This window comes from Bos indicus x Bos taurus, chromosome 8, assembly GCF_003369695.1.
Source record: "Bos indicus x Bos taurus breed Angus x Brahman F1 hybrid chromosome 8, Bos_hybrid_MaternalHap_v2.0, whole genome shotgun sequence".
In the NCBI taxonomy this organism is placed as follows: domain Eukaryota; kingdom Metazoa; phylum Chordata; class Mammalia; order Artiodactyla; family Bovidae; genus Bos; species Bos indicus x Bos taurus.
Genome location: NC_040083.1, coordinates 113,010,904 through 113,032,887, shown reverse-complemented (window position 1 = coordinate 113,032,887; position 21,984 = coordinate 113,010,904). Strand labels below are relative to the sequence as shown.

The 21,984-nt window shown below is 46.5% G+C and overlaps 1 pseudogene; it reads left to right on the top strand.

The window, feature by feature from the left end:
- LOC113897520 overlaps nucleotides 1-18,145 on the top strand; it is a 38,050-nt pseudogene extending 19,905 nt beyond the window's left edge.
- The last annotated feature ends 3,839 nt before the right edge of the window (nucleotides 18,146-21,984 follow it).

The window sequence follows — 21,984 nt, the reverse complement described above, 5'->3', positions numbered from 1 at the left end:
CTGCTCACAGTTCCCTTTTGTGTGGAGACTAACCTGGAGGAAATTTTTATTGTTTTCTACCAAATGGAGCTTGACCCTGCAGTGCAGAGCTCACCTCTTTCCTTGTTCTAGATTCTCCCAGCCCATCTTATTGATTTCCCTGATTTTGTGACACTTCCCATTGCTTCTTGCTTTGTTCCCCCTGGTAGAACACACACTTTGTTTCTTTCCAGGTTTCAGAGCCGCTCGACCAGCTTTCATGCATCACCGCAGGCAGGTCATCAAACCCCAGGTAAATGACATTAAGGATTCTGATGAAGAATGGACACCAAGGCAGCAAGGTGAGGGGCCAGGAGGATTTGGAGGTGTCTTCCTGAAACCAGCTTGGGCTTAGGTCTCAACTACTTCTCAGCCATTAGCAAAGAAAACACAATTTTCAGCATTCCAAAGTGCTTGTGGCTGAATATTGAAATCAGCCTGAATGAAGATGAATGTATAGGTTTTCCAGTGTAATTCTCAAAAGTTTTATGTTTAAAATTTATCATTCTTTTTAAAAAGAATTATTTTTGCTAAACATTCTTAATGAAAGGCAATTAAAGAAACCTTAGACTATAAATTCACCAAAGAGATTTAATGCTAATCTCATAATAATTAGGTTATTGGATTAAATCTCTTAGAAGAGGAAATGATTAACATATTATGTCAAGATACATTATATATGTATGTATATAAAACAACACCACATGATCTTCTTACCCTAAGGTTAAACTAATTCTTTGTTTTAATTCTGGGAAAGGGTTTGAGAGAACTATTTATTCTCCCTGATCTTTCCCATATTTCACTGACCAGAGACAGCATCAGGTAAATAAAATGAAGTACACTCATTATACAATAGAAGTGAGCAGCTCACTTCCTCTTCTGCTGCTCAAACAGTTTAGAAGAGTTAATCTGCCTAGACTGGAGAAAACAATTTAGATAGTTCTATGATTCTCCATCTATGGATTTCTGTTCTCCCAGATTTTTAAAAATTAATTTTGTAGTTTTGGCTGCACTGGGTCTTCGTGGCTGTGCACGGGCTTTCTCTGGTTGCGGTGAGGTCTTCGTGGCTGTGCACAGTCTTTCTCTGGTTGTGGTGAGGTCTTCGTGGCTGTGATGGGCTTTCTCTGGTTGCAGTGAGGTCTTCGTGGCTGTGATGGGCTTTCTCTGGTTGCAGTGAGGTCTTCTTGACTGTAATGGGCTTTCTTTGGTTGCGGTGAGGTCTTCATGGCTGTGCACAGGCTTTCTCTGGTTGCAGTGAGGTCTTTGTGACTGTGATGGGCTTTCTCTGGTTGCGTGAGTGGCTTCTCATTGCAGAGCACATGCAGGCTCAGTAGCTTGTGACACACAGGCTTAGTGGCCCCACAGAAAGTGGAATCTTCCTGGACCAGCCAGTGAACCTGTGTCCTCTGCACTGGCAGGCAGATTCTCATCCACCATGCCACCAGGGAAGTCCCACTACTCCCTTAGGTTATTAAAACTAGTGTAAGAGACATGGAAACCAAACATTTGGTTGTCTGCAAAGGTTTTCACATGAAGAGAGATTCTTCGTAGGAAATACATATGCCATGGTTCGCCATACCTCTGCACATCTTTATTTACTTTCTTAACAATTTCTGAGTGTATGGTACACTGTTGCTAACTATATACACATTAGAGTTAGTGGCCCGACTCTGCATACCCACTGACTGTAGCCACCAGGCTCCTCTGTCCATGGAATTCTCCAGGCAAGAATCCTGGAGTGGGTTGCCATTTCCTGCTCCAGGTGATCTTCCCAACCCAGGGATCGAACCTGAGTCTGGTGCATCTCCTGCATTGCAGACAGATTTTTTACTGCTGAGCCACCGGGGATATATATACACACTGCTGCTGCTACTGCTAAGTCGCTTCAGTCGTGTCCGACTCTGTGTGACCCCATAGACGGCAGCCCACCAGGCTCCCCCATCCCTGGGATTCTCCAGGCAAGAACACTGGAGTGGGCTGCCATTTCCTTCTCCAATGCATGAAAGTAAAAAGTGAAAGTGAAGTCGCTCAGTCATGTCCGACTCTTAGCGACCCCATGGACTGCACCCTACCAGGCTCCTCCATCCATGGGATTTTCCAGGCAAGAGTACTAGAGTGGGGTGCCATTGCCTTCTCCTCCTGCTGCTGCTGCTGCTAAGTCGCTTTAGTCGTGTCTGACTCTGTGCGACCCCATGGACTGCAGCCTACCAGGCTTCTCCGTCCATGGGATTGTCCAGGCAAGAACACTGGAGTGGGTTGCCATGTCCTTCTCCAATGCATGAAAGTGGAAAGTGAAAGTGAAGTTGCTCAGTTGTGTCCGACTCTAACGACCCCATGGACTGCAGCCTACCAGGCTCCATCCATGGGATTTTCCAGGCAAGAGTACTGGAGTGGGGTGCCATTGCCTTCTCCCATATATACACACTGCTGTACAACAAATCTGTAGAAATGTTCCATCTTGTGTGATTGAAGCCCTAACCCACTGAGCAACAATTCTCCAATCCTTCATCCTCATAGCCCTTGGCAACCACAATTGTATTTTCTGTTTCCAGGGATTTGATTGATTTAGATACTTCATAGAAGTGGAATCAGGCAATACTTGTCTTTTTTGATTGGTTCATTTCACTTAGTATAATATCATCAAGGCCCATCCATAATGTAGCATATGACAGAATTCTTGTTTAAGGCTTAAAAATATTCCATGTGTTCATGTGGATATAACAGACATAAGATATATATAATCTTTATCTGTTTATCCACCAATGAACATTTAGGTTGCTTACACATCTTGCCAACTGGGAATAATGTGGCAATGGCCATACCTGTACACACTATTTATTCAATATCTCACTTTCAATTTTTTATGGAAATATACTCTTGAGTTGGATTTCTAGATCATACAGCAGTTCTAATTTTCTGTGGAAACTCCATACTGTTTTCTATAAAGCTTGCAACATTTTACATTGCCAACAATAGTGTATAAGGGTTCCAATTTCTCCATATCCTTATCAAACTTGCTACTGTCTTCTTATTCATGTTGCCCATCACAGAAGGTATGAGATAATTTCCATTGTGGTTTTAATTTGTATTTCCCTATTGATTAGTAATATTGAACATCTTTTCATATGTTTTTTGGCCATTTGTGTATCTTCTTTGGAGAAATGTCTATTCAATTCCTTCTCTCACTGTGTTAGGTCAGCTCAGACTGCCATAACAAAACAGACTGCATGCCTTAAACCACAGAAATTTGTTTTCTTACAATGTTGGAGCATGGACGTTTGATATCAGGGTGCCATTATGGTCAATCAGGTTCTCTTCCTGGCTTGTAGGTAGCCTTCATATTGGTATATGCTTATTAACCCCTTATCAGATACATATTTTACAAATATTTTCTACCATTCTGTAAGTGGCCTTTTCACTCTGTTCACTGTGTCCTTTGCTGCACAGAGGTTTTAAGATTAATGTAGTCTCATTTGTCTATTTTTACTTTGTTACTAATACTTGTGCACTTGGTACCATATCTAAGAAATCATTGCTGATTCAGTGTCGTGAAGCTTCACCCTTGTTTTCTTCTAAGAGTCTTATCAAATCTTGCATTTAGGTCTTTAATCCATTCTGAGTTGATTTTACTTCATGATGTAAGATGTTCATTATTTTGCATATGGATATTTTGTTTCCCCAGCACCATGCATTACAGGGATTAAACTTTCCCCGTTATCTTGACACCCTTGATGAAGATCATTAGACCATGTATCCAAGAGTTTATTTCTGGCTGTCTATTTTGTTCCACTGATTGACATATCTGTCTTTATGCCAGCCGGCTTCCTCAGTGGCTCAGCAGCTGAAGAATCTGCCTTCAATACAGGAGACACAGGAGATGCAGGTTCAATCCATGGGTTAAGAAGATCCCCTGGAGAAGGAAATGGCAACCCCCTCCAGTATTCTTGCCTGAGAAATCCCCTGGACAGAGGAGCCTGGTGGGCTATCATCCAAAAGGTCACAAATAGTCAAGAAGACTGAGGGACTAAGCACACATTTTCTGCCAAAACTATATTCTCTTGGTTACTGTACCTTTGTAATATGTTCTGAAATCAGAGGCCTCCAGCTTTGCTGTTCTTTCTAAGATTGTTTTGCCTATTTGGGGTGCTCTGAGATTCCGTGTTAACTGTAGGATGGATTTTCTATATCTGAAAAAACTTCCATTGGGATTTTAATAGGAATTGCATTGAATCTTTAAATTGTTTTGAGTAGTATGAACAACTTAATATTAAGCCTCTAAATCCATAAACATGAGACAGCTGTCTATTTACTATGTCAGATTCCTTTCAGCAATAAGTTGTAGTTTTCAATGTATAAGTCTTTCATCTCCTTAAGTTTACTCCTAATTACTTCATTCTTTTCAATGCTATTATAAATAAGATTATTTGTCAAGTGGCTAAGACTCCACACTCCCAATGCAGAGAACTTGGGTTCAGGCCCTGGTCAGGGAACTAGATCGCAAATGCCACAACAAAGACCTGGCACAAACAAATAAATAAAAATAAAAATTTTTTGTTTATTTTCGCTCTAGACTATAGCTTTAAAAAAATAAAAAATAAATAGGATTGTTTTCTTATTTTCCTTTTTGAAATGGTCGTTGTTCATGCAGGGAAAGATATTTGAATGTTGATTTTGTACTGTGCAACACTCTGTGCAGGTTTTTTTTTGTGTGTGGAATTTTAAATATTTTTATGCACATAAAATCATGTCCCCTGTGAACAGACATAATTTTACTTCTTTCTTTCCAAGTGGAAGCCTTTTGTTTCCTTTTCTAATCTAATGCCCTGGCTAGGACTTCTAATATTATGGTGAATAGAAATGCTGAGAATGGGCATCCTTGCCTTTTTTTCTGGATCTTATTTCAGCTTTTCACTGATGACTATGATGTTAGAGGTAGACTTTTCATATATGACCTTTATTATATTGCAATCACTTCCTTCTATTTCTACATTGTTGAGTATTTTTGTCATGAAAGGCTAGTAAACTTATTAGATACTTATGAGCATCAGATGAGGCATAGATGAGGTTTCATGTTTTTTTTTTTTTTTAATTGTAAGAAAATTATGTAATGCTCCCAGTGGAAGCATAGGAGTTGATGATACAGAAATTTTCCATTCCTCCTTTGGTAATCATTGTCTTTGTCACTCTCTGGCTTAGAATTATGTGTCCTTAATTAGAATGCCCAGAGTTTGGAAACATTTACCAAAAAAAACACTGATTCTCATTTTTTAGGTAAACCTTTTTCAATGGCCTTCAGAGTGGAGCAGAGTAAACACCAGAAGGTGAGTATTTCCCAAATCCTGTTGCCAAAATATCCTCCTCCAGTCACAGATGAGAATAGGAGAAAACACAGAGATCCTGGAGACTGCTGCCTTCCTGTCCTGAATCTTTAGCACAATGTCTGATATCATCATCATCTTTATACTTAGTAACAACAGCAACAATAGTAGGCTGTTCTATTGTTACATTATTTTCACAATATTTCAGACTTTAAAGCATTTTATGTGAATAAACTTACTTATTCACATAAATAAACCTTAAAACAATCCTATAGTACCTATAAGTAGGTATATAGCTATCACCATTATAGATCCAAAAAATGAGGTAAAAAACATTTGATTATATGCCTGAGATCACAGTATCACTGGTAGTGCGATCTAATCCAAAGCACATTCTCTAAACCCCTTACAAACTGATTAAAACTTCCATAGTTCTATGAAACTTATTCATACATCTTTATATCATTCATCTGAGAGATGTTTTCAACCTCACTTCATCCTGCTGTGCTAGGGAGGGATATGCTAAGACATCTGACTAAGGGAAGCTTAAGGATATGTTGGGCAGTTTGTAAAGTGGATGGTCGAAGATGAAGAAGCTTAAGGACATGCTGGGCAGATTTTAAGAGAGGACAGTCCAGGATGAAGAAGCTTAAGGACATGTTGGGCACTTTGTAGAGTGGCCAGTGAAAGATGAAGAAGCTGAAGGACATGTTGGGCAGTCTAGAGAGTGGACGGTCCAAGATGAAGAAGCTTAAGAACATGTTAGGCAGTGTGTAGAGTGGACGGTCCAGGATGAAGAAGGTGACAGGATCCCTACCTCAGAGCCTCCCACACCAATAAGAGGAAGCAACTCACAGCCTTGACAAGCCTCAGGTTTATGACTGAAAAGCAACAAATAAGAAAATGACTGAAGGACTTCACATAGGTTACCTGCTTTTGAGTAGAAACTCATCATCTGGGCATCATTTCAAATGCTCATTCTTGTAGGAGGAAGTAACAACTCCTTCCTCTGAGCTCCTATTAGGCAACTCTCCTGTTTGGAATCATTTGTTTAGCCTGCCCCTGTGTTGTGAGCTTTGAGAGCCTAGCCCATACCCGTTAATTCTCAGAAGTCTAGGCCCAGCTCAAAGCCCCTGAGGGCCCCCTGAATGTTTTTTGAATGAGTGACTGCACATTTAAACATTCATCTAGGAGTAGGAAGGTCAAAGAATGCTGAAGAGGGTATCTGTAAGCTAGACTTCAAATATAGAGGGAGTTTAGGGGATAAATTGATGGCGGGGGTGTACGCTCACATTCATACTGTATTAAATAGCTCACACAATGATTTGTTGAATGTTATTAAATTTCATGTCCACTATAACATTAAGAATTAGCATGTATACCAATTTATGGATCAGGAAACTGAGGAGAACCAGCTAGTCATACGGCCTTGTTCAAGGAGAATTGATGAGACCAACTACTTTAATTCCAAACATTGTCTCTAAGAGGACATGGCAACCTGCAACTTTCAGCTCATTTTCTTCATTGTCTAAATGTGTTTCTGCCGATCGTCTTTTCTCTTATCAATCTCACTGGTTTGTCACCTTATTTCCCAGATGTGTTTTATCCCCTCTGTAATTTTCCGTACTTCCTCATCCATCAAAGGTCCACTAATTAATAGAAAACCCCCCGGATTTCTCTACGAGCCCTTACCCTCTTCTTTCTCTGACCTCCAGCTATTCTCCCTGCCTTGCTCTCACTTTTATGCAGAAAGCTGAAGGGAACCTTAAGATATGAATTCTAGCTTTGATTCACTATCCTCTTAGGTCCTTGTTTTACACTCCAGTGTTCATGTCCACCCCCTCCATCAGGTATTTCCAAGAATTGTCAAAGTATTAACTAAAGTCATGCATGTGAAAACACTTCATAAAGCCCTAAAGAACTAAAGAAATGAATGTTATCTTTTACTCACATGGAAGGGAATGTCCAGGGCACCATTAAGTAAGGAATCTAGTTTGAAGGAATTGCCAGGAGCAGCAAAATTGCTGAAGACAAGTGGCTGCAAGCAGGCTCAGAAACTGGTGCCCCCTCCCAGAAAAGCAAGGACCCCTGAACAGCACCCCAGACAAAAAGTCGATAAGAGAAAACTTGAGGGGTTCCTCTAATTAGTTCCTCTCATCACTATAGAAAAACTAATAAGTATGGCCTAGGTGTGTGGCATGGACTTTAGGTAGGCATGGGTTTAAGCTGGACTGATCTGAAACATGAAGTTAGCACTGGGGCCTTGGGAAAATCTTATACATTTTCTGAGGTCTGAATGCTCATCTGTAAAGTGAAGATAAGGATACATAACTCATACAGTGCTTGAAAGCCTTACAAAAATGCAAAAGTCTGACACCTACAAGTAGTTCAATAAATCGAGCTGTGATCATAGGGACCGCACTTCGTTAGTGTTTATGCCCAGACCTCTGCTCAATGCCTTACGTGTCATGTGCCCTCAATGTATGTTTTCTGAGTACATGTGTCAGTGAACTATTTCCTAAGTAAGAAGGTTGAGAAGTTAAACCTACTAATGGGAAGTACAGGAAGCTAACACTGAACTGGGCATCTGTGGTCAGTGAGGAGACTCAGTCTCCTGAACCAGGAGTTAAAGGGAGAAGAAACAAAGCATAGAGAAGGGACTTCCTGGTGGTTAAGTGGTTAAGACTCCCCGCTTCCACTGCAGGAAGTGTGGGTTCCATTCCTGGTCGGGGAACTAAGATCCCACAAGCCATGTAGTGTGGCCAATAAATAATGTAACATTAAAACATAAAAATATGAAAGTAAAAGCTTGAAAAATAAATGTAATAAAATTTTAATAAAGTGTATAGATGGACAGGTAGGAGATCTCACACTTTCTGATAAAACAGGGACTAACTCTCCAGACCCCACCAGCCTTGTTTAACTTCTGTTCTCCATCTTAGAACGCAGAAGAAAGGAGACTGGAGTGAAGAGGTACAGTCTACGAGAAAGAGAGGGCCTTGTGTACCAAGAGGTCAGCGAGCCCCTGGATGACGACTACCTCTGTGAGTGACCCCGCTGGCCTGCTCATGAAGAAGGGGCTACAAGGCCCTGGTCCAATAACCTCACCTCACCATTTGGTTCCCCAATTATCCCCTTCCTCTATGACTTGGGGTGCAGGATCAAGGCCACATGCCGTGAGTGCCGCAGTTCTTTCTGAAGGTCTTTACGACCAGCAACATCACTGTACCTCCCCTCATCCCTGTTGCTCTCACCTCCAGATTGTGAGGAGTGTCAGAGCTTCTTCATCGACATCTGTGCTGCCCACAGGCCCCCAACCTTTGTAAAGGACTGTGCAGTGGAAAAGGGGCATGCCAACTGCTCAGCCCTCACTCTGCCCCCTGGGTTAAGTATCAGACTGTCGGGCATCCCTGAGGCTGGGCTTGGAGTGTGGAACGAGGCATCCGATCTGCCACTGGGCCTGCACTTTGGCCCCTACGAGGGCCAGATTACAGATGACCAAGAGGCCGCCCACAGTAGATACTCCTGGCTGGTGAGAAACACCCCTATTTCCCTGTCCTCTGGCCTCTAATCACTTGTGGGTGGTGAGGGTGGGGGGTACTTCATGTCTACATGGGAGGACACCAATGGTGATGACACGGTCAGCAATGACATGGTCAGCCCTGTGTACTGTGTGCACTGGGTGTGAACACAGGCCTTCCATCCAAAGGTCAGAGGAGAGGTGGGAACACCATGGTACACACACACCGCACTTCTATCTAAAGGTCAGTGGAGAGGTGGGAACACCGTGGTACACACACACAGGACTTCTATCTAAAGGTCAGAGGAGAGGTGGGAACACTGTGGTCCAGGCACACAGGACTTCCATGTAAAGGTCAGAGGAGAGGTGGGAGACAGTGGTACAGGCACACAGATGTGACTCCTCCCTTGTGGAACCCTTTCCTTCAATGAACCAACAGACTCAGACTTGGAATGATTAAGAAGCTTACCATGTGGTCTGACTGGCAGTTGAATCTATGCAGGCTGAAGAGCACCAATGACAGCAGAGGAAAATAGTTCTTCTATTACTTCCTACCAAAAAAAAATAAAAGAGAGAAGAAAGCTTGAAACTCTTTTTCTGACACTCAGATCACCAAAGGGAGAAACTGCTATGAGTATGTGGATGGAAAGGACACGTCTTTGGCCAGCTGGATGAGGTGAGTGCAGTGAGTCTGCAGTGTATAGATGTCGCTCCTCCCTCAAGCCCACACCCCTTTCCTTCTCAACCTGGCTACCTCAACAGCTTTCACATCTTCTTACCTCTTTTCCGTTCATATCATGCTCTTTCATTTTAAAAGACATTAGAAAAAAATTAAAATATAGCATGTGACATCAAAATACAAGTCTACATGCTGAACAAAACTGCAGTACATGAAAACAACTTGAGTCTAGATTCACCAGGGACACTTTCAGTTCAGTTCAGTTCAGTCACTCAGTCGTGTCCGACCCTTTGCGACCCCATCGCAGCACGCCAGGCCTCCCTGTCCATCACCAACTCCCAGAGTTCACCCAAACTCATGTCCATAGAGTCAGTGATGCCATCTAGCCATCTCATCCTCTGTCATCCCCTTCTCCTCCTGCCTCCAATCCCTCCCAGAATCAGACTCTTTTCCAATGAGTCAAATCTTCGCATGAGGTGGCCAAAGTTTTGGATTTTCAGCTTCAGCATCAGTCCTTCCAACGAACACCCAGGACTGATCTCCTTTAGAATGGACTATTTGGATCTCCTTGCAGTCCAAGGGACTCTCAAGAGTCTTCTCCAACACCACAGTTCAAAAGCACCAATTCTTTGGCGCTCAGCTTTCTTCACAGTCCAACTCTCACATCCATACATGACCACAGGAAAAACCATAGCGTCGACTAGGCAAACCTTTGTTGGCAAAGTAATGTCTCTGCTTTTGAATATGCTATCTATTTGGTCATAACTTTCCTTCCAAGGAGTAAGCATCTTTTAATTTCATGACTGCAGTCACCATCTGCAGTGATTTTGGAGCCCAAAAAAATAAAGTCTGACACTGTTTCCACTGTTTCCCCATCTATTTCCCAAGAAGTGATGGGACCAGATGCTATGATCTTCATTTTCTGAATGTTCAGCTTTAAGCCAACTTTTTCACTCTCATCTTTCACTTTCATCAAGAGGCTTTTTAGTTCCTCTTCACTTTCTGCCACAAGGGTGGTGTCATCTGCATATCTGAGGTTATTCATATTTCTCCCAGCACTCTTGATTCCAGTTTGTGCTTCTTCCAGTCCAACATTTCTCATGATGTACTCTGCATAGAAGTTAAATAAGCAGGGTGACAATACACCACCTTAACATACTCCTTTTCCTATTTGGAACCAGTCTGTTGTTCCATGTCCAGTTCTAACTGCTGCTTCCTGACCTGCATACAGGTTTCTCAAGAGGCAGGTCAAGTGGTCTGGTATTCCCATCTCTTTCAGAATTTTCCACAGTTTATTGTGATCCACACAGTCAAAGGCTTTGGCATAGTCAATAAAGCAGAAATAGATGTTTTTCTGGAACTCTCATCATTTTTCCATGATCCAGCGGATGTTGCCAATTTGATCTCTGGTTCCTCTGCCCTTTCTAAAACCAGCTTGAACATCTGGAAGTTCATGGTTCACATACTGATGGAGCCTGGCTTGGAGAATTTTGAGCATTACTTTACTAGCATGTGAGATGAGTGCAATTGTGAGGTAGTTTGAGCATTCTTTGACATTGCCTTCCTTTGGGATTGGAATGAAAACTGACCTTTTCCAGTCCAGTGGCCACTGCTGAGTTTTCCAAATTTGCTGGCATATTGAATGCAGTACTTCACAGCATCATCTTCCAGGATTTGAAATAGCTCAACTGGAATTCCATCACCTCCACTAGCTTTGTTCGTAGTGATGCTTTCTAAGGCCCACTTGACTTCACATTCCAGGATGTCTGGCTCTAGGTGAGTGATCACACCATCATGATTATCTTGGTTGTGAAGATCTTTTCTGTACAGTTCTTCTGTGTATTCTTGCCACCTCCTCTTAATATCTTCTGCTTCTTTTAGGTCCATACCATTTCTGTCCTTTATCGAGCCCATCTTTGCATTAAATGTTCCCTTGGTATCTCTAATTTTCTTGAAGAGATCTCTAGTCTTTCCCATTCTGTTGTTTTCCTCTATTTCTTTGCATTGGTCGCTGAGGAAGGCTTTCTTATCTCTCCTTGCTATTCTTTGGAACTCTGCATTCAGATGCTTATATCTTTCCTTTTCTCCTTTGCTTGTCGCTTCTCTTCTCTTCACAGCTATTTGTAAGGCCTCCCCAGACAGCCATATTGCTTTTTTGCATTTCTTTTCCATGGGGATGGTCTTGATCCCTGTCTCCTGTACAATGTCATGACCCTCCGTCCATAGTTCATCAGGCACTCTATCTATCAGATCTAGGCCCTTAAATCTATTTCTAACTTCCACTATAATCATAATGAATTTGATTTAGGTCATACTTGAATGGTCTAGTGGTTTTCCCTTCTTTATTCAATTTAAGTCTGAATTTGGCAATAAGAAAGAAATGGCAACCCACTCCAGTGTTCTTGCCTGGAGAATCCCAGGGACGGGGGAGCCTGGTGGGCTGCCATCTATGGGGTCGCACAGAGTTGGACATGACTGAAGCGACTTAGCAGCAGCAGTAGCAGCAGTTCATGATCTGAGCCCCAGTCTGCTCCCGGTCTTGTTTTTGCTGACTGTATAGAGCTTCTCCATATTTGACTGCAAAGAATATAATCAATCCGATTTCAGTGTTGGCCATCTGGTGATGTCCATGTGTAGAGTCTTCTCTTGTGCTGTTGGAAGAGGGTGTTTGCTATGACCAATGCGTTCTCTGGGCAAAACTTTATTAGCCTTTGCCCTACTTCATTCCTATTCCAAGGCCAAATTTGCCTGTTACTCCAGGTATTTCTTGACTTCTTACTTTTGCATTCCAGTCCCCTATAATGAAAAGGACATCTTTTTTGGGTGTTCGTTCTAAAAGGTCTTGTAGGTCTTCATAGAACCGTTCAACTTCAGCTTCTTCAGCATTACTGGTTGGGGCATAGACTTGGATTACTGTGATATTGAGTGGTTTGCCTTGGAAACGAACAGAGATCATTCTGGTTTTTGTTGTTTTTTTTTTTTGAGATTGCACCCAAGTACTGTATTTTGGACTCTTTTGTTGACCATGATGGCTACTCCATTTCTTCTGAGGGATTCCTGCCTGCAGTAGTAGATATAATGGTCATCTGAGTTAAATTCACCCATTCCAGTCCACTTTAGTTCGCTGATTCCTAGAATGTCGACATCACTCTTGCCATCTCCTGTTTGACCACTTCCCATTTGCCTTGATTCATGGACCTAACAATCCAGGTTCCTATGCAATATTGCTCTTTACAGCATTGGACCTTGCTTCTATCACCAGTCACATCCACAACTGGGTATTGTTTTTGCTTTGGCTCCATCCCTTCATTCTTTGTGGAGTTATTTCTCCACTGATCTCCAGTAGCCTATTGGGTACCTACTGATCTGGGGAGTTCCTCTTTCAGTATCCTATCATTTTGCCTTTTCATACTGTTCATGGGGTTCTCAGGGCAAGAATACTGAAGTGTTTTGCCATTCCCTTCTCCAATGGACCACATTCTGTCAGACCTCTCCACCATGACCCACCCGTCTTGGGTGGCCCCACACAGCATGGCTTAGTTTGATTGAGTTAGACAAGGCTGTGATCCATGTGATTAGATTGACTCAATTTCTGTGATTATGGTTTATGTGTCTGCCCTCTGATGCCTCTCGCAACACCTACAGTCTTACCTGGGTTTCTTTTACCTTGGACATGGGGTGTCTCTTCACGGCTGCTCCAGCAAAGCCCAGCCACTGCTCCTTACCTTGGACGAGGGGTATCTCCTCACAGCCGCCCCTCCTGACCTTGTACGTGGAGTAGCTCCTCTCGGCTCTTCTGTGCCCGTGCAGCCACCTCTCCTTGGACATCGGGATACTTAAACTGACTTAACTGGCACTTACCAAGCATTTTGTGTTCCAGTTTAGACAGTGAACTTCATTACTGAAGCAGGTCACTCAACCCATATTTTGGAGAACAACTGCAGACAGACATTAACCAGTTGATTTTAGGAACAGTAACCTTAATTTTCTATTTTTGAGTAACTGCACAGCTCCAGGATAACCTAACATGGGAGGCCTTGAGTCCATGTGGGCAACAACCTCCCCAGGCTCCATTCCAGTGAGAAGTGGGCCCTGAGGCCTGGGAAGGAATGGGGGCCAGGATGGCCATGAGCAGGGCCATTCTCTGAGGGCCTCTCCTTTCATCAGGGCAGGCAGAAAGTGAATAAACTATCACTGTTATGGGTCTCAAGCTATGTCAGAGCAGTCTCCAGGTTTTCATGAGAAGGGGTGGGCAAGCGAATATGACCCTGGATACACGTGGGGAGATTGGAGGAAAGCCTCGGGAGAGAAGGCAGGCTGGGGTGAGTGCTGAGGGCTGCATGCTAGCAGAGGAGCACCAAGCCCTGTGGAACGAAAGAGAACTTAATTCAGAGTTTAGAGGAGCTGGAGGTCACCAGCCTCACGGACAGCCCAGGTGCAGACGAGTCGGGAACTGGGCTCATAAAATGGCTAATTAGGAAAGGAGAGAAAAGCATTCCAGCCAGGAAGAGGACCAGAAACAGGATCTAGAAATAGGAATTCACACGGCCTGGTCGAAGGTGTGAACAGAAGGTCCCCATGAGGGGCGGTGGGAGCCATGGCAGCCTCAGAGCCTGAAGGCAAGGAGCTGGGCATGGCCCGACAGTGGAGGGGACTCATCACCTGAGGTTTCTTCCCCTTTCCCTGCCTCGACCCCAGGTATGTGAACTGTGCCCGGGACGACGAGGAGCAGAACCTGGTGGCCTTGCAGTATCAAGGGCAGATCTTCTACCGAACCTGCCAGGTGGTCAGGCCGGGCTGCGAGCTGCTGGTCTGGTATGGGGACGAGTATGGCTGGGACCTCGGCATCAAGCGGGACAGCAGGGGGAAGAACAAGCTCGCGGCCGGGAGAGGTGAGCGCCACCCCTCTTCCAACGCCCCACCCCATCCTGGGGAGCCTCTCTGGTCGGATTCCGAAGCAGAGTACAATCCAGTCCAAAGTCAGTCATGTCATCATTAAAATGCCTCAGAATTTGATTCATTTCATATGACTGTTAGAGAAAAATTGTATATTAAAAATGTTAGTTCTAATTTTCAATATTTCATGCAGAAAAATATGTAACGTCACCTTCTGCTGAAAGGCCTAGAAGCAAAAAGCAAGTTTCCTAGCACCTACCAGCTCTCTCACCTTTACCTGTTTCTTCCTTGTTTCCTCCACATTTCTAAGCGACACATGTACAGCGATTTGCATTCTGTTACTGTATCAGTTTGTTGTCATGTGAGTTTATACTCTGTGCCAGACAAGGCTCCACCCACTGAAAGAGACAGAACCACTGCCCTGGGGCACCATGGGCTTCATACCAGATGGGGGCTGGTGCTCTGAGGAAAACCAGTGCAGGGAAAGTGCCTCCAATCAGCGTGAGCAGAGGGTGGGGTGTGGTGCAGGATGGTGGGCAGGGTCTCTGCAGCGATAACACCTGTGGGAAAGGATTCCAGGCAGGGGAGCAGCCAGTGCTGTAGCCCCAGAGCCAGGAATAGAGGCCATGCCAGTGGTCACAGGAGGAAGCACAGAGGGAGAGGAAGGAGGCTGGATGGGACACAGAAGCCTCAGGGCCTGTGTCCAGGTGCAGGCCCCAGGAGTCTTCCTGGGTAACACAGAACAACCGTGTGGCTTTCAGCTGCAAGTGGCATGTTCTCTGTGCTAAGACAATGCTTTTGTTCACTTTTGGGAAGAGACAGCAGTGGGGATTCCGCTCATAGGTCAGTTCACTGCCAGACATGAGGGGAGAGTGGGCTGGATAAAGATGCTCGGGAGTGAGGGTGTGAGGAATCTGGCTGGAGATGTATTTTTAAATAGGACTTCCTAGTGCATGTTAAATGCAGTAAGACTGAATGAAATAAATGAGGTATGAATACAGGTGAGGCTTGAGAAAGGACATGCCTTTATTTTATGATGTATGGAAAACTGAAAGAGGAGCAATTTATGAAGCAATTGGGGCAGCAGGAGCCAGAGACCTGTAGTCAGTGGGACCTGGGCCTCTTGGTCTCCAGCAGTCTGAAACCCACTTCCTGCAGAGATCAACACAAAGGCTGCTCTTTGAACAAGGAGCCATAAATACAGCTTTACTCAAACCTGCTCTAACCACCCGCTGTGCTGCCTCCCACATGCAGAGAGCTCCAGGCCAGGTGCCCCTAATTTAATAGACCCTTTCCCCTCACAGGGAGCCGATCAGGAAGATTCCACCTAAGTCATCAAGTCTTATCTCTCAGTAGGGTAAAATACCTGTGGCCACTGTGACATGACTTTTCAGATACTTACACACAGGGAAAGGTTCCTGCAGATCCACCTCTATCAGGAGAGACGCTGCCTCTGATGCTGCTGGAAGGTCCCCAGTCTGGGTGATATGTAGAAAAGACCCTTGACACAAGCTTCCTGGATTTCTGTAGATGTAGAGAATAAGAATGGATGGAGAAGTGGACTGTAAAGACACACTCGATGGGAGACAAATCGTGCACCATCAACACCTAGATGATCAGTGGGGCGGCCTTACCGTGGCAAACCCGCCACCTGACCAAAAGCTTCCTCTTTCAGCAGAACCGAAGCCAAGATGCACCCATGTGCCTCCTGCTCTCTGGCCTTCTCCAGTCAGAAGTTCCTCAGCCAGCACGTCCAACGCAATCACCCCTCTCAGACCCTCTTGAGACCATCTGCAAGAGACCACCTCCAACCAGAGGATCCCTGCCCAGGCAATCAAAATCAGCAGCAGCGATATTCTGATCCACACAGCCCAAGTGACAAACCTGAGGGTCGCAAGGCCAAGGACAGGCCCCAACCTTTGCTGAAAAGCATAAAGCTGAAGAGGATTTCAAGGGCCTCCTCCTACTCACCAAGAAGACAAGTGGGGAGGTCTGGGGTGCATGAGAGAATCACAGAAGAGCCCAGCACAAGCCAGAAACTGAATCCAGAGGACACAGGCAAATTATTTATGGGGGCAGGGGTCTCAGGGATTATAAAAGTCAAGTACAGAGAGTGTGGGCAAGGCTCCAAGGATCGGTCAAGTCTCATCACACACGAGAGAACACACAGGGCAGAAGCCCTATGTTTGCGGAGAGTGTGGGCGAAGCTTCAGTCAGAAGTCCCTCTCCTCGTCATGCACCAAAGGACACACACAGGGGAGAAGCTCTATGTTTGTGGGGAGTGTGGAAAAAGCTTCAGTCAGAAGTCCCCCCTCATCAGACACCAGAGGACACACACAGGGGAGAAGCCCTATGTTTGTGGGGAGTGTGGAAAAAGCTTCAGTCAGAAGTCCCCCCTCATCAGACACCAGAGGACACACACAGGGAAGAAGCCCTATGTTTGCAGGGAGTGTGGGCGAAGCTTCAGTGATAAATCTCATCACATACCAGAGTACACACACAGGGGAGAAGCCCTACATTTGCGGGGAGTGTGGGCAAAGCTTCAGTGTCAAGTTCAGGCTCATCAGACACCAGAGGACACACACAGGGGAGCAGCCCTATGTTTGCAGAGAGTGTGAGTGAGTCATGACAAACAAACCACATCTTAGCACAGGAGGATTACTGCAGCCACCCCATGCCTCAGCTCTAAGGGGGCCTCAGAGGAGATCTGTGGCCCATTACAGTCCCCAAGAGTATGAGGAGAGACTTCCCAGGTGGTCCAGTGGCCAAGACTCCATTGCAGAGACCCATGCTCACTACCTGATTGGGGAACTAGCTCCCACATGCTGCAACTAAGACACAGCGCAGTGGAAAAAATAAATACATAAATAAATATTTTAAAGACAGAGTGTGATAAGCACAGAATTACTTGATTAAATAGACCTTTTTGACAGTTTCACTTTATGACACTTTCATGACAGGGGAGGAGGTAGATAAAGAGCAGAGGGTTTCTTAAGTGTTCTGGAGATGTTCATGCCAATTGCCTTCGTGGTTTTTTGTACTCCTCTTCTGATAATTTTTGTCTCCAAACAAATCTGAGGCCCAGACTACATACTTATCCCCCCCTTATTACTGACAGCAGTGGGGTCCAGTGGTAGCTGAACCCCTGGGAAGGCATAATTCTGGAGTCAACTCAGTTAGGCATTGGACAGTCAGTTCCCGGGTTCAGGGAGAGGAATCTAGGGTTTGAGACAGACTCACCAGGGAAGAGAATTCCCTGGCCTCCTGGGAAGTGTGGCCTCTCCTCCTTATGGACCTCAACTCTCCTTTGGTGTCTCCTGGTTGCCCTCTGGATTCCTCTGACTTCTGTAGCCTCAAAGTGAAGGCCTCAGGCACGTGAGTGTGGGCATGTGTGTATGCCTGGCTCAGCCTGGGCCATCTGGTCTTTGCCGCTCCCTCAGAGTCATCACAGCACCTGGACTCCAGATTTGACCACAGGGATCCAGTTCTCAGCCCTGCACTCATCAGCTGTGTGACCTGGGGCAAGATGCTCAACCTCTCTGTGTCTCTATTCTTGTCTGTGATACACGGTAGAGGCAGCAGCATTTTAGTCTGATGCATAAGCACAGGTGGAATGTGGCAGAGGTTGATGAGAATGTAAGCCCTGCCTTTGCTGTTCTTTGTGTTTTTTTCTTTAATCTCTTTTTATCTTCTAACTGAAGGATAATTGCTTTACAGAATTTTGTTTCCTGTGTGTCCTTCAGCCCCCACACCTTCCAGGTCTTCAGAGTTAGACGGGGAAGGGGCCGTTTAGGCACTCGGCTGCCCTGATGGGGAGTGTGAAGTCAGGGGTGCTAAGGGAGGGCGACCTCCCTTCCCACCACTTCCATTCCTGCTGAGCTGGGCAGCCCCAGAGCCCCTCCACAGACAGGCAATGCCGACAGTCATCCACCCTGCTGAAAAAAGAGCCTGGAGCCACATGTTCAGAAAATCCCTGTCTGGCCCCCATCCCACCACCCACACAGAAGGTCCTCGAAGCCCATACTGTGGCTTTTCTAATGCACAGCCTCGTATCTGTCCCCACATGCTCTGGTCAATGCTGCCTCGACCTTGAAATTCTTAACTACAGAATAGCTCATCCTTACACTTACCTTTTTTATGAGTGAAGTCTGATGGGCCACGGAGTGTGCTGTGAGCAGAGCAGGTGCGCACAGCACGGGTCCGGGGGTTACCAGGCAGCACGTGGAGACAAGGTGGACACAAAGTCCTCCCCTGGTGAGTGAAGGTGGGGACCGCACCAGGCAGCCACACTTGCTTAGACCCAGAACTGAGCTCCGACACAGTGGAGCCAATGGCGTTCTCAAGTGTCGACCGCACCCTCCCCTCTGTGAATGACCTCTGCCCTGTCCTGATCCTTCTAGAAAGGGTTCAGGAGGCTGAAGTCCACCCGGTCACCAGAAGACACCAAGGGGCAAGTGAGCCACAGGGCGGTGCAAACTCCAGGGCTGGGGGCAACGGCCCTCAGTTCCCTCCCTGTGCCAGGCTTCCGAAGCGTCTCTACGTGAACCATGTCAGTAATAACCACCCACTGTTATTTTCTCTTTTCTTTCATACTGTTTTAAAGAACGTGTTTGTCTGTGGTTTGGTTTCCCTGCAGGAAGGGAAGCCATGTAAAGTCCCCATCTTCTGTGGCTTGAGGCAGGGGCCACAGGAGGGAGAGTTAGGGGTGGTGCAGGCAGATGGGCGTCAACTGAAAAATGGTGGGGACCCAGAAACTTGCAGGGGCTTCTCACCTGCACCTCCCACCAGAGCTGGGCCTGGAATCCCCTGGAAGCCTGACCAATTCAAAGCTTCTCCTTCCCCTCCCCTCTGCTCCCCTCTCCTGCCCCAAAAAGCTGGCTCCTGGGCCAGCCCACAACACCCCCAAGCCCCCCATCACCCACAGCCCTGCACAGGCCCTCCCTCGCAGAAGTGGGACGACCTGCACGGTGGCAGGGATGGTATCTGACCCCAGAGCTGGGGGTCTCAGCTGACCTTGAGCAAGGGGGCTAGTGCTTCACACAGCCTCCCAGCCCAGGGGGCTGCCAGCAGCCACAAGCCCCGATCTGAAGCAGAGCTGGGGGATGGGGAGTGGGGGTGTGAGCTGTCTGAGGTCCCATCCTGTCCCCACGACGGTGGCCAGGCCTCACCTGACACTGTGACTGCCCTGCACGGGCACACAGGAGTGCAGCAGTTGCAGGGACAGGACAGCCAGCTGCCTCTGCCTCATGCTCCACCCCGACCACAGCGGCCCCACGGCTGTACCAGCCCCACCTGCGTGTGGCTCTGCTTGGCTGCCGGGGCTCTGGACCCTGGGTGAGTCGGTGAGGGCAGAGCTCCAGAGGCCAAGCCTGTCTTCAGCCACCACACCTACCCTGGTCGCCAGACTCATGAGCCCAGCCAGTATCTGAAAGCAAGATGCCTTTGGGAGAATGACACCACAGATGCTGACCTCAGACTCCTGAAAACTTACTAAACAGATTATTTTGTCTTTTTTTAAAGTGGGATGTTGGCAGAAAAGGGGAAGGGGAATGACTTCCTTGGTGGTCCTGTGGTTAAGAATCCACCTGCCAATGCAGGAGACACGGGTTCAATCCCTGGTCAGGGCACTAGATCCCACATGCCACAACTGAAGACCCTGTGTGCCACAGCTAAGACCCAGCACAGCCAATTAAATGAATATTCAAAGGTAGGAGGCTGTTCATCTGTCACCATAGAAAACTGCAACATTTTAGTGAAAGAAAAAAAACAAAGATCTTATTTTGCAAGTTCTCATGGTTGATTGCAAAAATTTTCTCATAACATGCAGCTGTTTAAAAAAAATTAGAAAATACAGAAACTAAAACCCACCCATAAATGTGTAGGGAACACCAGTTACTGCAGCATCTGGCCACCACACACAGGAACACACGTGTGTGTGTTTCTTCTACAAAAGCTTTCAGCCTCCACCTACCTTCCCACCGGCCTCTGCTCTGCTCACCAAGAAGACTGCACTTTGGCCTCGTGCTTGGGGGGGTTTCTGTTGAGCTCAGGGAGCAGGCCTGTGAAGTTGGGGGCACTATCTGGTCTGCAGTGAGGAGAGAAGCGTGAGTGCTCCGCCTCTAGGTCCAGTAACTCCAGGGGCCTCAGGGTAGCCACCTGAGAAGAAGCCTCTCAAACACCTTCCCTGCATTCTCTAAGTAACAGCATGTCCCACGTCTCAGGGTTCAGCTGTGTGTTAAATCCTCTCTTTTTGGAAAGAAAGGTGTTTCCACAGAGAAGCTGCCTGGATCTCAGCCTCAGTTGGTCCTCTTGTTGGAAACAAGAAGTGTTTCATAGAAACCTGCCTGTATCTTGGCCTAGTTGGTTCTCTTTTTGGACGTGAAAACTGTTTCCACAGAGAATCTGCCCAGACCTCGGCCTCGGTTTGTTCTCTTGTTGGAAACGAAACGTGTTTCCACAGAGAACCTGCCCAGATCTTGACCTCAGTAGTTTCTCTTGCTTGACATGGAAAGTGTTTTCACAGAGAATTTGCCTGGATCTCGGCTTCAGTTGGAACAGATTTAACAGGCAGTACGTTCAGGGCTCAGGGAAGTTTGTCCTGAAGCTTCCCGGGATTAGGGTTACAGCGCCTCCTCACCTCCACCCCTTCCACGGTCACAGAGCCTTCTCTTCAAGAGGACGGTGTTTGGCAACATCAGCCACACATACTGAAGAGGAGAAAGGCCACGGCAGGCAGGGCTGGGTGTTCTTGGGGGAGCAGAGGAGCCTTGGACACTCTATGCTGGACCCCTGCTCCACCGGCTTCTCCTCCTTCTCACTGGGCATGCGGCTTTCACCTCCTGGGTGTCTGCCAGCGAGGGGCTCCCAAGACACCAAGCTGGGGTTGACGAAGGGTGAGCTGGATGCCAGGGACCCAAGACCCTGCAGCAGGTCAGTGCACTGTAGACAAGGGCCGGCCTCACTGAACGGTTAGGCCCTGTGCATGCAGGACACCCTCTCTGGACTCCAGGTGGAGATGCTGCTGCCCCTAGTGCCCACCTTGGTCTCAGGAGGTTGAAGAGAGGCCCAGGTTGTCCTTTCCACCTCCTGCCCAGAGAATGACAAAGGCCAGTTCCCAGAAATTGGAGCAGGGTGGGCAGAGTGAGTGCTTGGGTCTCACAGTGTCCCTGTGAAGAGGGCTTTACTTCTGACTGGATCCTTCTTGGCTGGTTCTCTTCTGTGTTGTCTTCACATCAACTCTTACAAGGAAAAGGCTGTCCAGGTGCCCACAGCATCACTCGCCCAGGTGCCGACAACACTCCTTATTTATTATGGGCAGGGAGACAGGGTGGTTGGTGTGACGCTCCCCTGGACCAGAGAAAAGACCCCCTAGGTTGTGTCTCTTCTATCTCCTGAGACCCAGGTGGGCACTGGGGGCAGAGCACATCCACCTGGGGTCCAGAGAGGGTGTCCTGAGTGGACAGGGCCTAACTGTCCAGTGTGGCTTCTGGGGTATGGGCAAGAGGGGCACTAACTCCTTTTTAAATAGTTCAGACAACCACTGACTTCCTTTT